At 44.6% G+C, this 16,711-nt stretch overlaps 1 protein-coding gene across 9 annotated transcripts in view; it reads left to right on the forward strand.

The window, feature by feature from the left end:
- The window catches only part of TJP1 (tight junction protein 1), a 330,457-nt gene that overhangs the window by 198,383 nt on the left and 115,363 nt on the right, over positions 1-16,711 (forward strand). The window lies entirely within an intron of this gene.

The following is a 16,711-nucleotide window of genomic DNA, read 5'->3' on the forward strand; positions in this document are numbered from 1 at the left end:
AATACATAAATAAATGGGTAGGGAAGGTTGGCACTCTGCAGAGTGCCAGGTGGGACAAGGAAATATGATCATCAGTTGACTTAATCTAAATATAGCCTGCTCTATCGGAAAGCATGTAATATATGAGAATCCTCCATGAAAAAACTTGGGGTGTAAGCCATATCCTTCTGTTGTTCATAGTTATGTACCCTACATTATACAGAAACAATAACACACAGAAGTTTTGTCCCCCCTTTGTGGACATAACACACTATCAGACACATTTCAGCATTCCTACATAATAACACATAATACACAAAACATACAACTTCTTAATTCTACACCATATCTTGAGGCAATAATGTGATCTTGAGACAATTCTTGCTGCATTTATATGTATTTCCAAACTTGGACACAAGGGCATTTCCTTCAAAATTCAATTAGTTTCTCAAGTCTTTTATGGGAAGAAATTGTTGTGGCCACTGTGAGGCATTGGCAGGCTGCTTGGCTGGTGAGGAGATGGTCTTAATACTTTGGTCTCCCGCAAAACATCCTTTGGAAATAGGCCTGCAGGGGGTGGGGGTGGGATCTGAAGACATAATTAGTTGTTGTTGTTTGTTTGTTTGTTAAGGAGGAAGATAATAGTCAAGAAAGGAGAGAATATTCTAAAATTTTCTTCTTGGAGGCTGTAAATACAAACTCATAGTTAAGCATTTTATCCATTTAAATATTATAATCATTCACATTTAATTTCCTTCACTTAGTTTGACTGGAAGAAACGAAGGGACAAAACCTTTGTTAATTTGAACACAATTGGCAAGTTATTAAACATTTTGCTTATGTGGGTCGAAATTCTCTTAGGGTTCTCGTATCCTGTTTGAAAGGGAATTTTTTATTTCCTGTGAAGATCTCTGTCAGGAATGCTGTTCTTATAATGCCTAGGTATATACTACCCAGAAAACAAAACCAGATAAGAGACAAACTCAGTGAGAAAACTGTGAAAACAATTTTTGAATGTTAGATTGGAACTTGGTAGCCTCTTGACTTTTAATGGTCCAGTGCTTAACCCTTTTGTCTTACGTAGCCCCTGGAGCAAAGGACAAATTAAGGGTGATTTCCCTCAATGGTTCCAAGTTTTACATAAGGGAATTTGGATGAGTTTCTCCCTGCAGCCCATGCTCTCCAAACCTCCTCTCTCCCCCCCTCCTTCCTCTCTCTCTCTCTTTCTCTCTTTTTTTTAAGCTGACCTAACCTCTGTGCATGTGCAGAGTTCATATTTCAGCAAACCTTTTACACCATTGAAATTGTTGCATCTTTTGGCTAAATTAGAATAAAGGAAGGGAAGGGTAAGGAGTAGATTTTAAAATAGGGTTAGATTTTAAAACAAACAAAAAAACCCAAAAAAACCCCTCAGCAATTCAAGTATTCACCAAAGTTAGTAATTGCAGCCCAAGCAAAGCTGAGTGCTTCCTTTATGTACAGGAAAGGGCTAACATCAGTCTGGTCATTCGCGGAATCTGTCGCGCCCTTATATATGGGAAAAATGGCCAGAGTCATAATTCATAAGATCTTAATATTCTCATTCATTTCAGCATTACCACACTGTAATCACTCAAATGCGTGACCTCACCAGTTCTGCTTCAAAACATCACGGCTTTCACCTCTCACCTTTAAAAAAAACCAAAGAGCAAATCTGGGCTGAATTTCAACTCATCACATGCTTGCAGACACATGGCCCTCCACACAGCCGCAAATTGGGAAAGTTGAAAGGGACCCAGGGTTCATAGCAAGATTTGTACTACCAGAGAGACACACACATACTTATGTACACAGGCACAACTGGGGAAGAGACCACAATCAATGCTCCTATCATGTACTAAGGAAGAGGAAAATAAAAGTACCCAGCTTTATACAGAACCCTTTTAGCAGATCTTGAAGCTAGTTTGAGTGAGAGTTTACTTCCTTAGACTAAAGAGTGCAAGTCCCTAGAAAATGATCTTAAAGGAAGAACAGTTTTCCTAAGATAAGATAGGAAGAGAATCTGGGAGAGAATATTTTGTAAGCATAGGGTTATTTCAGTTGATATAACCACTCACAAATAATAAAAACAGTCCTGGATTTGATTTAAAAGGGATACAAAAGTTAATAATGTTTCTGAACTTGCATAGGAATAGTACGCCTAATTAAGATTTTTTTGAAATAACGATACATAGGAAAGTGAGATGTCGGGTACTTTTAGCAAAGAATGTGCCCCCCTCCCTTGTTGAAGGAAGCTTACTCGGGAGTAAATTAACTTGGCACGGAAGTAAGAAGGGGCGGGGGGAGGCATTTTCCAGTCAGAAGCCAGGAAACCCTGGCTGATCTTAGAGACTGATATCAGGACTGGACTCTATAGATAGACAATTGTTGTCTATCAAAGCTTCTACCTTTTATTAATAATTTTCTTAGAAGGAACACCTGTTTTCATAGGCATGTGCTTAATGAAATACATACACTGCATTTTAGCTTGAGAGAGCAGTTGGCTCAACTAGGCTTTTGCAGCAGAAACATTAGTTTCTTCACAGCACATTTCAGAATACTGGAAAAAAAGACTGGAACACGGATGTAGACTCACAAACTCAAAGGTTGCAACATAACATTATCTACCATCAACTTAAAATCATACACCTCACTTAAGCTACTCGGAGGAAGACTCTTTGGAGCCTCTCTCAAATAACAAACATTTGCACCCTTTATTCTCATTTTGTTTTTGTTTTTTTGTTTTTTTGTCCTGTTTTAAGATTGATAAGGTCCAGCATGGCTTCCTTAGATTTAAAATTTTGAAGCAAGCTTGTAGTTTAAACTATGCACACTTAAGAAAGGCAGTCTGTCAGAGACAGAAGGAACAGACAACACACATAACAGACAACATGTAAACATACATATTCTCATATATGTATTAACAGACAACACACATAACAGACAACATGTAAACATATATATTCTCATCCTTTAGTTGGTTATTGCAAGGAGTTGGGCCACTTCCTTTGGCTTCGTTAAGTGAAATTAGTAGGAAGGTCCCACATGGTTTTATGAGCCTCCTTGCCTCTTCAAACACCACCAGTTAATCAGACTGACAGGGCTCACAACGCTTGGTTGACTGGGTACCCCTTTTATATATGCATGCGTTGCTGCTGTTGCTTTTTTGTTGTTTTTTCTTTTTTGGGGTGTCTGGGATAGAGAAGGGAGAAAGAGAGGGGTTGATTAGGATTTGGGTAACTTGTACAGGGGGCTATTTAGGGTTTTCCTTTTCCTTGTTGCTTGGCAACTTCCTAGTGGTTTATTGAGGTCTAGCTATCCGGTTACCTCTCGTTCCTTTCCTTATTTCCTATTCCAAAACTTGGGGTTCCTTTCCACTCTGCCAAATCCTGCCCAATTCCTCCTGGGCTATCCCTCCTGGCAACCTCCTACCTATCGTCACAATCTCAGGAAAAGGGGCCCTACTGAACGCCCGCGCCGTGCGGTGCCAGATCGGGTGATCCTTGGATAGAGTTTTGAACCGAAAATCCCCCTTGCTTTTGGAAGCGGGCTCACGCACGATACACGTGTTACGTGGCACCGACCAGTGCGGCTGGGATTGAGACAGAAAGCCAGACCCCTTCCTGCCCCCTTGCCGGGCGCTAGGGAAGTTCGGAAAGAGAGCTCCAACCCCTTGCTTTCAACTGAGATGCCCGTTGCGGAGAGTCGGCTGTCTTTCAAGTCAGCTCTCTCCGTCTTACTTTCGGGCTCCCAATTGGTGCGGCTGGCTGGAGGGTTTTCAAGAGAAAGAGATAGAGCTCAGAACCCCCCTTTTGGGTCGAGCGGCGGTCCACGGTCTCTCTCACTAACCAGACCAAGAGAAAGGTAAGAAGGAGCGATAGAGAGGAGGGCAGAGAATTCAGTTGCCAGGAGACTTCCACCCCTTTCCCACCAGTGCACTGGATTTTTCCTTTTTCCTTATACTCACGCGTCTTCTACAATGATCCCGGGATCGATGAATAAGCCGGCTGGATCCCTCTTTGCTCCCCGGCTGAACTCTTGGGGCTTTCAATTACCGCCCGGAAGATGGCCGGGGGTCCAAAGGATCTTCGCAGGCAAAATGGCCCGGTGCCGGCTGAAGATTTCAGGGCCCCCGGTCAGCAACACAGGAGAACCGCAAAGCCCCATGTGGGGCGCCATCAGTTACGGTAAAATCTGGGTGCGAGGCTGCTCTGCCACCCACCTCGTCGGACTAAGTCCGCGGGTCCCTGCGGAGGAAAATTGAGCTCAGCCGGAGACAGGAGCAAGCTGCAGAAGATCCAAGTTTATTGCGCAACAGGTTCAAGGCGAGATTGAACAGCGAGAAAGGGGTGACATGAACTTTTGAAACTTTTGAAACTCCATGTCCCAGAATACAGTGCAAAATACATCCCAGTTACATCATGAATACATTAAAGAGAGGTTGGGTTACACAGATTACATCATGAATACATTAAAGAGAGGTTGGGTTACACCGGATTAACATACAGAGGAGGGAGGGGGAATATGCAGAGCTGGAGATATGTGCAGATAAGCACTTCCTGAGTACCGGTGATGAGAAGACAATAGTCCAAGTATGTAAAGTCTGCTACCTGGCATTGCCCAGAGGAAAGGCTTGGCAGAGTGATTTGACAGGATTAGGGTCTTGACACCTTGCTTGAGGGATTATGGAGGACAGGGAAGGTGTCATGGAGTCCTAGAGAAATTGAGCAAATTGGCATGTTGATTTTCTATGAATTTTATAGATTCTAGTTCCTTTTGACATTGACAATTGGAAATAAATGGATATATTGTAGCGAAGAAGAAGGTGAAGAAGACATGCCCCCCCCCCTTCCGTATCATTACCTCACTCCCATCTTTATTTGAGGGAGTTTGCTTTGGGCACCTGGTAGCTGAAGGCTGCTGTACCTGAGAATAAGTCTCATTAAACTTGATGGAACCTTCAGTGTGACCCTATATGTGTCTACTCTGAAGTAAGTCTTCAAGTAAGTGATCTGACTCAGTGCCAGAGCATAAGTATGGAGGGAACCAAACCGAAAACCCAAGTCTTATGGCTGTTTCCTATAGTAGATGTGAAGTCTGTGCAAAAGGCACGTGAGCATCCTGTTTTTCTTCCTACTTTGCAGCGAGCATTTGGTGTGCTGTTCCTTCTAAAAATCATCCTGATAGTGGAGGACATTTCTTTTAAGGATGATTGTGTGTTCTGTCTGGTTCAAGGAAACCTTGACCATCAAGATTCTTCCCTAATTATTTTTGAGGGAACTCTCCCCCTCCCCCCTCTTCTCCTGGCTCCTTCCATCCTGTCAGTTTCATTGGAGTCTAGTCCTCAGTGTGCTGCTTTGCTCTTGTAACCCTTTCCCCTTCTGTAATCCCCCCCCCAGCCTGCAGTAATTACAGACCCGGAAATGATACTGCTTCCAGCTGAGCAGGGCTGCAGAACTGCAGCTCCATTTCTTCCCAGGTACGCTTCGCCATGTAGCTAGCAGCATTTTGACCATGATCACCATTCGCTGCAGGGAGGTGGGATGTGATGCAATTCCGCCCCCTCCAGTTTGAAATCAGTTGTTAGGAAACAGAAACAATGTAAGCATCTGGTGTACAAAGCCTTGAGCAGAGCACACTATGTTGCCTCAAATGCTTATTTTTCCATGATGTGAAAGGACAATGGGGCAAAGCTGCAGAAGTTGTGGGCGAGGTACATGGCCATTTCTCTTGCTTGTGGAAATAGGGGGGTGGCAGGGAGAGATAAGATGCAGGATGTTTTGCTTCCCGAGAACAGCATGGCTACATTTTTAAAGCAGGCAAACAATGAATCATTTGTATGCAGTAGTTGGAGTAGGTAGACATGGCTTGAGTGTGCCGTAAATCAAGTTAACAGCCTGCAAAGGTTTCTGCTAACCTGTGAAGAGGGTTACTAGGTGAGTTGCTAAATGCAAGGCTATGGGTAAATAGTGTGGAGCCAGGTGGCCATTGCTGTCCAGCCAGTCCCTTTGCCTTACCTCATGCAGTTGTTGCTTTCTTTAGTTGAAAGGATCATGTCCATGATGCTCAAAACAACATAAGCATAGGTATTGGGAATAAAAGTCAAACTTATGAGACACTTTTTAAACCAAAGTAACTCAAAGTGACTGGAAACAATAATTAAGTAAAATGTACATTAAACCAGCATGAAACAGAACACAGAAAAATGCAAAACATATTCATATTTTCAAAAGGCAGGATTTAAAAGAGGCCACAGAAATTTAACAAGCAAAGGCCTGGTGGAAAAGTTTTTTTGCCTGGCGCTGAAAGACCCGTCCTAGTGCTGCCTCCTTCCAGATCTCCCATGGAGGGGCACATGGAGAAGGGTCCCAGGTGACAATGGCAGGGCCATAGACAATTCATATGGGGAGAAGTCGTCGTTGAGGTGCAGGTAACTGAGCTTTATGTGTTTGTCAAAAAAATAAAAAGGGGGTGGGGTCTGGGGAAAATGACTTTGGCCATCCCACCTTTCATTGTTTTGACTATATGTGAATTTGGCTTTACACACGATCCCTGGAACATAACCCCTGCATAAGTTGAGAGTCACCTATATTGGGGTCCTGGGACATAGAAGGCTATATAGGTCAATGTGATTCTTCTAGGTTGTGTAGGGAACGCCTGTCAAGGGGTCAAAGGGCCTCTCTCTGGTACCCAGCTATACCCCTCACTGACTCTGCTTTTGCCTGGCTAGAAGGTGTTTTGGATCTTTGTGAGAGAGTGCCTCTTGCTGGCCTGGATAGAGAGACCTGGGTAGATTGGGGTGTGGGAAGGAACTCCATGACATCTGTGTGGCTGTTCTGTACAAAGGTAGAATTGCATCTCTTGCCCTGCCCACCACTGGCTTGAAGACACCAGAAGGTCCGCCATGAGGAAATGTCATTTCTCAGGCTGCAAAAAAGTTCTCCACCCCTGTTCTCATTGATGTGCCCACAAAACACCAATTCCACGGCAAATGGAGATGGGAGGAGATTGTTTGAAGGAAAGACCTTGGTAGAAAGAGCCTGCTGTTTTCCCTTTGCAGGCATGTCCAAAGTGATCAACTTTGGGGTAAATGTATTAAAAAAGCTCAACAACTTTGGTTGGCCCTCACAGCCCTTCACTTCATCAAATCTGGCCCTCTTTGAAAATAGTTTGGACACCCCCGCTAGTGTATCCTGTTTGGCTATGACCTGTTGTAAAATGGATTTAACAAAATGGTAGGGATCGACTGTAATTGTGTTTCTGCTCTGAAACATTTACCATGGAAGCAAAAATGTTAACATCACAGTGCTTTTAAATACTTGGCTTATCTGTTTGGCATTTCAACCGGCATCTTCATAGCACACACAGAGAGACTGGGTCAAGAATGCCTTTTGACTAAATTAGCTTTCTAAATGAGACTTCAGGAAGCATTTGATAATACAAACCTTAAAAAGAAAAAACGGAGTACAAAAGACTCAAACAGCCTGATGTGCAAGCTAATTTAAGGCAAGTAGATCCAAGCATTGTCACCAGTCCAACTAAGAAAAGTAACTAACACTCCTGAGAGAGAACAGCTCATTCACTCCCCACCCCCAATACGAAAGAAAAGAAAAGTTGCTGAACTGATAGCCTAGAAATATTTCTGAAAGTGTTGGGGGATGATCAGTGGTGCTTTGAGGGTTTTGTGTGTGTCTTTGCCAGGCAGGGAATGTCGACCTAGGATATTTAGAGGGAAGCCTTGATTTTGTAGCACAATGGCTTATGTTAGCTTTGTTCTTAGAGAATGCCATGCATGGAAGCAGGGCTGTAGCTAGGGAGTGGTGAGGTGGGCCCCTGCCAGAGGTGCACGTGAGGGGGAGCACAAAATCAGCTGTCGAGACCCTCCGCCAGGCGCCCTGTGCCCTCCAGCGCTCCCTGTCCGCAGCCCAGGCAGGGCAGAGAAGAGGGTGCGCTGGGCGGCAGCTGCTCCTGGCTGGGCCCCTTGACCCTCCTGGCAGCCGGGTGCCGGGCTGGGGAGCCTGCGCGTGCCCCAGCGCCCCATCCCATCTGGCCATGAGGCGCCGCCTCTGCCTCTCCTGGACCTCACTTGGGGTTGTGGCCAGGAAGGTCCACCAGCCTCGGCCCCTGATGCTGCCCAGCCCACCTCACTGCCCACACCCTCCCTCAAGGGTGCCAACTTGAATAAAATATATGGGGGGGGCAGGTAAGCACTGCCTAGTATAATCGAGACGGAGCGCACACACACTATTTGAATGGCAATGCCCATTAACGGGGGGGGGCCTCAAATATTTTAGTGGGGGCCAAGGAACCTTGGCCCCAAGGAGTTGGCTCCCATGCCCTCCTCCCTATTAAAGTGGGGTGCTCCCCACTTTAGGCGACTTCACTTGTGCATGCAGGGGCCTGGAACGTAACCCGCGCATAAGTGGGGAGATGCCTATATACCATCATCTAGGTCAGCCTTCCCTATCTTGGTGTCTGTGCTCTGTTTTGGCCTCCTTCAATCAGAATTCATTACAAAAAAGAATTCATTACAAGGTGAAGTGCATGAGGAATTGAATGGGTGTAGGGGAGGGGTTGGAGGAGAGGCAGAAAGAAGAGCTACCATATTTTTCGCTCTATAAGACGCACTTTTTCCCTCCTAAAAGGTAAGGGCAAATGTGTGGGGGTCTTATAGAGAGAATGCAGGCTGCGCAGCTATCCCAGAAGCCAGAACAGCGAGAGGGACCGCTGCGCAGCGCTCCCTCTCGGTGTTCTAGCTTCTGGCTTAGCCCCTCAGTCCCTTCCCCCACCTCCTGTAAAAGCCCCCAAGAGCCACGCTCCCTTTAAAGAGCCATGCTTGGGGGAAAAGCCTGCAAGCGCCGCACACGCTCCACACGGCTCGTGAAAGGGAGCATTGAGCAGAGCCTGGGATGCATACAGGCTCTGCTCAGCGCTCCCTTCAAATAATTTTTTTTTCTTGCATTCCCCCTCTAAAATCTAGGTGCGTCTTATGGAGTGAAAAATACGGTAATTTGTTCGTGGCTAGGTGGTGCAATCTGGACGGTTCTGGCAGGGGTGCAAAATCACCTCGCTACGGCTCTGCATGGAAGAGGTCAAAAGAGTATATTTTTGGGGGGCACTGGATAATAGGCCTTCACAGCTTCCATGACTGGCAGGAGCCCCCGACTCTGAGCAAAAACAACAACCCAAGCTGCTTTTATAATTCACATCCTTTCCTTTTATGCTGGTTCTTGACTTTTTTATCCTGCCCTTATTCACTTTTGTAATCTCACTTGTTTTGTGAATTTAAATTTGTTCACTGCTTTGGCAGTCTGTTTGAAAAGCAGGTTAAAAGTACAGTGGTACCTCGGGTTACAGGCACTTCAGGTTACATACGCTTCAGGTTACAGACTCCGCTAACCCAGAAATAGTACCTCAAGTTAAGAACTTTGCTTCAGGATGAGAACAGAAATTGTGTGGTGGCGGTGCAGCAGCAGTGGGAGGCCCCATTAGCTAAAGTGGTGCTTCAGGTTAAGAACAGTTTCAGGTTAAGAACGGACCTCTGGAACAAATTAAGTTCTTAACCCGAGGTACCACTGTACTGCAAAGAATAAATATGTGTGAACCCAATAATACACCTCTCTAGACTGTGTTGAGCTTTCTGGGTGTCACACAATCCTTTTTACGATTCTCTTTCTTCCATTTAAGCTCAGAGGGTGGGCCTTGGCTGTGGACAGTCATGTTGCTGGTAGTTGCTGACAGCAAGTCTGGAATTGGTGCCAGTTAATGGGATCCAATGTATTGCACTAGTTCTACTTCTTTTTCCTATGCTCTTTGAAGAACTCTGTGACATGACCAGCAGGATCATCATGTTCAAACTCTCACTTTGCAAGTGGGGTTCTGAGGCTGTGAGTAACTGCCTCCAAGACGTAATAAGGCCAGTGCTTAAGCTGGATGGAAGTGCTGGTGGATTAGTGGGACGGGGGTGTCACTTGCTAAGAACTGGCTTAATCAGCCCTTAAGGGCCCATTTACCAGGAAAGTGTTTTTTGTGGGCCATGTAAATACTTCAGTGGGTGAAACTCAGTGATATGGAACTCGCTGGGTAGGTGGACTTGGGCAAGCAACTGCCAGGAAGGAGAGTTTAATTAACCAAGTGTGGCTTTTGAATAGCTGAGTGAAGTGCGATTAAGAAAGCTCTGATATAATTGCACCAAAAGAGCTGATTTGAGGTTACAGGATTTGAGGGAGTTCAAGCATTAAGCAAATTGATGATTTCATAAAATACTGGATTATGAAAATGGTAAATGGAATAAAGTTAAGCTGCAGTGAGACTGCAAGATAGGGAAAAAAATTGCAGCCAAGCTACAAGCGTAAAAGAAATGGGAGATAAAGCATTTATGGTATGGTCATACTTAATCCATCTGTTAAAGTATCCATTTTGGCCTGGCAAATATATGTCAAGCTAAAAGGTTATGACATGAAATTCAGCAAGTCTCTCTTTTTCACTGTAAATCTGTCTTCTCATTCCTGAATTTTCTGCCGAACAATTTCCAAATGTTCCTGGAGCCCGGATGCAGTTGTGCCAATTGGGATTTTGCCTTGCCTTTCCCCTGCCTCCACCTTGTTTATTCCACTGTGTTTCAGCTGCATATTAACTAGACTGTTTTAACAGAAAAACAATTGCTGCTTGTAGGCTCCTCCTGCTCCTTCCCTCGCGGAGATGGATGCTGCATAGATCAAAGTGCTGGTTCTTTTAGTAAGTGTTGCAGCTGAATCAGTGTTTCTGCTATCTATTTATTGAAATACCTTCTTTTTTTCTGCGGAGGGGATGCTGTAGCAAAGACCTGCCAGCTGGTAAGAGACAAAACCCATTTATAGTCAGAACGCCAGCTTTCACTAACCAGGTGCCCTCCATTTGCTGTTGCACTACAAATCCCATCAGCCCCTGCTTTTTTGCTTATGTGCTTTTTTGCTTTTTTGCTTATGTGCTTGACTTCATGTTGCAGTTCTCTCTGTGTATCACATCCTCAGTTGTTCAAAAGTTTTAATGCTCATGCAAGCCTTCGGCTGTTCTGAAGACATTGTACTTTTGATATAATACATAAAGAAAGCTTAACTATACACCAGGACAGCTGTCTTGAGATAAATAAGAAATGCTCATAGATGCCAGCTTTGTTCTCCTGACTGCTGATGGATCCCCAGGTCTCTTTCTCTCCCCCCCCCCACCTCCCAGACTGGAAATAAAGGTCATCAACTGAGTGGTGGCAGTTGCACAGTAGTTTTTCACCAGTGTGGCTAGTAGTTAACGATTTGGTGGTTTTGAGAGGTAATGTGGATTGGTGCAGATGCATCATAGAATCATAGAATCATAGAGTTGGAAGAGACCACAAGGGCCATCGAGTCCAACCCCCTGCCAAGCAGGAAACACCATCAGAGCACTCCTGACATATGGTTGTCAAGCCTCATTTCCTAAGAACACAAGAGGAGCCTGCTGGATCAGGCCACTGACCCATCTTGTCCAGCAACCTGTTCTCACAGTAGCCAACTAGATGCCTGTGGGAAACTTGAAAGCAGGATTCGAGCGCAAGAGCCCTCTCCCCTCCAGCAACTGGTATTCAGAAGCATTGCTGCCTCTGGCCGTGGAAGCAGAGCAGAGCCATTGAAGATAGACTTCTCCATGAATTTGTCCAGCCCTTTTTCAGAGCCGTCCAAATTGGCAACCTGCCTCCTGTGTAAGGGAGTTCCATAGTTTAAGTATGCGCTGTGTGAAGAAATCCTTCCTTTTATCTGTCCTGAATCTTCCAGCATTCAGCTTCAGTGGATGTCCACGAGTTCTAATGTTATGAGAGAGGGAGAAAAACTTTTATCTATCCACATTCCCCATGTCATGTGTAATTTTATAAACTTCAATCATGTCACCTCTTACTTGCCTTATTTCAAAACCAAAAAGTTGCAAATGCAACCTTCTCTCCTTTCTGGACTTGTTTCTCGCTGATGCAGATGTAACATGCTATGCCCAGCCTAGTTTGCTGTCAGCATGTTACATCTGCATCAGCACTAAAGATTCCCTTCTAACCAAAGTTCAAAAATCAATTTCAAACCCTGTTTTTGAACTCTTTATTTACAAAGGCAATCCTGGTTTGTGTTTATGCAGATACAGTGGACGCTTGGGTTGCGAACTTGATCCGTTCGGGATGCATGTTCGCAACCCGCAGCGGTGCGTCTGTGCACGCGCGGGTTGCAATTTGGCACGTCTGCGCATTTGCAAAGCGCGATTTAGCGCTTCTGCGCATGCGCAACTGCTGAAACCCGGAAGTAACCTGTTCCAGTACTTCCAGGTTTTGGTGGTCTGTAACCCAAAAAAAGGGTCCCCAAAAGGGACGCGGGTGGTGCTGTGGGTAAAACCTCAGTGCCTAGGACTTGCTGATTGCATGGTCGGCGGTTCGAATCCCCGCGGCGGGGTGAGCTCCTGTCGTTCAGTCCCAGCTCCTGCCCACCTAGCAGTTCGAAAGCACTCTTAAGTGCAAGTAGATAAATAGGGACCGCTTTCTAGCGGGAAGGTAAACGGCGTTTCCGTGTGCTGCGCTGGTGCTGGCTCGCCAGCTGCAGCTTCGTCACGCTGGCCACGTGATCCGGAAAGGTCTTCGGACGGCACCGGCTCACGGCCTCTTGAGCAAGATGAGCACACAACCCCAGAGTTGGACACGGCTGGCCCGTACGGGCAGGGGTACCTTTACCTTTACTTTACCGTAACCCAAAAAAACGCAACCTGAAGGGGCTGTAACCCAAGGTATGACTGTATAATGTTTCAGAGGGAGGAGGTTTGTTTGCCTTTACTCTCCCAATAATGCTGGACTTTGGCTCCCACCTCAATTGACCATGCTGCCTGGGGCCAATGGAGGTTTGAGTCCAAATTCTTCTAGACGGAAGCAGGTTGCTAAAGTCTGATCTAGAGAACCACAGGTTCTGTGCCCCTGGCTTAAAATAGAGAGTTAGACTGAGAAAATAGAACAGCTTCCTGGGCACCAAGAATCTTGGTGTTTCTTCTGGCTTTGAGCATGGGTTGCTTCTGAAAGCTTGAGGCTACTTCTTGGATAATGGAGGAGGAGATATTTGACACTCACTAAAATAGTGACAGATTACATAGGTTCATTCAAGGAAGTAAAACAATAAATGAGCATTGTCTGGTTATGGTCATATGTTGCTAGTCTTATGTAATTTTTTTTGGGGGGGGTGTATGGCAAGCGCTTTCTAGTAAAACAATATATAGGTGGATTCTGAAAGATTTTATATTGTTCTCAATTGCTTTGCATAAGGTGTGGGTTGGCCTAAAAAAGCTTTGCTTGCCTTGAAGTATGAAGCATAATTACAAAGGTTTTCTTTGCAGCAATTGTAGTAGATGGACTCCGTTGAGACATTGGATGAGATGAATAGATTGTATGTGGAGGGGAAACCTCTCTATCTTACTGCATAGATGATAGGCTAAAATCAAATACTTTTAATTTGTAATCAAATTTGTAATCAAATTTTGCTAATTGCATTTTTGAGGAATTTCTTTTATTTGTGCAATGGTGTTTTAAAAACATAATCCCAACTCCATCTGTTCATATTTACTGAATGTGGGCAGATTTTGTTTTCAAGCGGTAATAGATTTTTGGGGCTGCAATAATAGACTTTAGATCTAACTAATCTTAGTAAGATTTGCTGGTTGCTGTGATTAAAGCAAGATCTTGCAGTACAGTGTTAAGTGGAAATTTTAAAGCACTAAAATGTTTGCAATTACTCAGTTTTTGTTTTTTTTGACCCAAAAACATTATTGTAAAGTTATTCCTCATCTATAGCTTTTCACAAACCCACCTGATTGGTTTCCTTCTCCCCACACTACTGAATTTTCTAAGGAAATCAACACAACTCACTTACATTCTGCAATGTAACATTTCTTCCCATAGGGTCGTTCCCCCTTGCTAATTGGATGGGGTCACATCTCAACATTGTGTTTAGAAATGAGTGTACTGAATGGCAGAATGCAAGAATAACAGCTAATTTGCCAAGACCTGGCCAGCTGTAAACTTGCTTAGGAATTTGAAGTATTTGTCTACCACACAGAGTGATTGCTTTCTGGTAGGACATAGGCTGTCTCTTTATATTGCTGCTGCTGCTGCTGCCGCCGCCCTGTGCTCAGAAGGTTGTGTCACTGAGCCAGAAATTCTCATTGGAAAACTGTTTAAGTTTCTTCTCCAATGGGTGTAGATGCCTCCAAACACGCTCCAGGTTTCACTGAATTGTTTTATCTTCTTGTGGTTCTATTTTGTGCAAAAGATTATTTAGCGCCTTTGATTTTACTTTGTGTAATGTGCTTTATGAACCTTTTTGTCAGCTGCTCTGAGCTTCTTTTATATAAAAAGCAGTGTATACATTTCCAGATACTCTCTGACAGTTCCTTGTGGGAGGATCACAGTTTTTGTGTAGGCTGTCACTGCAGGTGATGGCAGCAGCAGAACTTGTGTGTGTTGATGCGCTAGCCACCACCTTGTCCTTCCACGGTGTCCTCAATAATACAGTTGCTCCAACACATTGTGGAGAACGCCCCCCTTTCCATCAGCCTTCAGTTCCTCTTCTGCAGGAGAGTTGGCTGATTACATATCAGTGGCCAGGCTTATCTTTCATTCAATTCCCTTCCCAGCAAAAGCAAAGCAAAACAAAAACCAACAAAAGGGTGTTTCCAAGCAATGCTTCAACAGGCAAATTCCACACACCCCCGCCCCAGTCTCCCATCATACCAATTTGCTCTCCCTGTTTACAGAGCAGAGAGTGCAAACTAGGTTTTAGCCTAGTGTGGCTAAAATTCTTAACATCAGGAATTCACTCACGTAATGATTACGGAAATTGTAGTTGAGTGAGGAAATGGGTTACCGTATTTTTCGCTCTATAACACGCACCCAACCATAACACGCACATAGTTTTTAGAGGAGGAAAACAAGAAAAAAAATATTCTAAACGAAACAGCGGATGTATGATTTTTGTGGTTCATGCTGTGGCCACAGACATGTGATCTGACGGTGAGTTTGGGGTAGCCCAATGCAAAAATCCTGAGGATCCATGTGGATCCATGCTTTGTAACCACGTTTTAAGTGGGGAGGGAAGGAAAAGCACTCAAGGGACAAGGAGCACGCGTGGGGTGGGTGGAGAAGGATGCTGCTAATAATGCAGAAGAGGAGGCTCCTCTCCTCTCCCGCTTTGCTCCTTTAAAGCAAGCAGCCTCTCTGTCCCTCTCTCCTCCCCACTCAGTGGCTCTTCTCCCGCTTTGCTGTTTCAAAGCAAGCCACGGAGGAGGGAAGGAAGGGGAACCATGGATCCTCTGCTCACGACTGCAGCAGATCCCCCCGCCATCCGTAGGCATTCGCTCCATAACACGCACAGACATTTCTCCTTACTTTCTAGGAGGAAAAAAGTGAGTGTTATGGTGCAAAAAATGCGGTAATTAGGTAAATGTAGACAAATGTGCATGAAAGGATAGTTCTGGGTTGGGGAAAGCATATTTTGTAAAACATGTCTGCATGTATTGCTGTCTTGGGAGAGGTGTTCCTACTATGTAAAAGGCAAGGCAGGATGCCTTTTAAGAGATGCTGTCAAATATGATTCTTGCATGAAATTTTTTTATCTTACAATTGTAAAACAAAAATCTGCTTGGTTAATCTGGATGCTCTTAAACTGGCTAAAGATTGCAGCCCTAGATTTTGAGGCACAATTTAATTACGTTCAAGTGGGGCAGCATAATATATGTGTTGGGGAGTTTTGTACAATTAAACCCTCTGGAGATCTTTTGCTGTTCAAGAATTGCAGCAGTTGCTGAATCTGTATCCCTTGAGCTATAAATGCTGCATATTGTAAAACTAAGAGCTATGGCTGCAAATAAATGCAATTTGTAGAGCAGTGGCTGCTGCACCAATTGTCTGTTTTGCCTGTGCTGCCACCCATTTTAAACTGTGTAACCACACACTCTGGGAGCAGGAATTGGTGCTGAGTAGTTTAATATAAAACTATTTGTGATGGAGAGGAACATAAGAGTCCATAGGACATTCCCTGATAATGAGTATTTTTATTTTATTTTATTATTATCTTTACCCATAGATCTTAGGGCGGTTCACCACATAAAATCACAATATAAAAAATAGAAAATGCACAATAAAAGACAGCCCAATAACCCCCCCCCCTTCCACAACACATTTTAAAAGGGCATCGGATGTAAATCAACTGAAGGCCTGGTTAAAAAGGAACATTTTTGCCTGGTGCCTAAAGGTGCATAATGCAGGGGCCAACGGAGCCTCCACAAACAGGGAGCCACTGCAGAAAGTTGCGTTGCCAGCCTCCGGACCTGACATGGAGGAGGCACATGAAGAAGCGCCTCAGAGAATGATCTCGGGGTCTGAGTTGGTTCATAATGGAGAGAGGTAGTTCTTGAGGTATTGTAGTCTTAAGCCATTTAGAGTTGTATAGAACTAAACCAGCACTTGGAATTGGGCCCAGAAACTAACTGGCAGCCAGTGCAGTTGGGCTAGGATTGGTGTAATATGCTCAAACTGTCTTGCCCCGGTGGGCAACTGGCCACCAAATTCTGCACCAGCTGAAGTTTCTGAACCATCTTCAGAGGTAGCCCTACGTATAGGTAAAGGTAAAGGGGCCCCTGACCATTAGGTCCAGTCGTGGCTGACTCTGGGGTTGTGGCGCTCATC

Source organism: Podarcis raffonei, chromosome 14 (assembly GCF_027172205.1).
Source record: "Podarcis raffonei isolate rPodRaf1 chromosome 14, rPodRaf1.pri, whole genome shotgun sequence".
NCBI classification, from domain to species: Eukaryota; Metazoa; Chordata; class Lepidosauria; order Squamata; family Lacertidae; genus Podarcis; species Podarcis raffonei.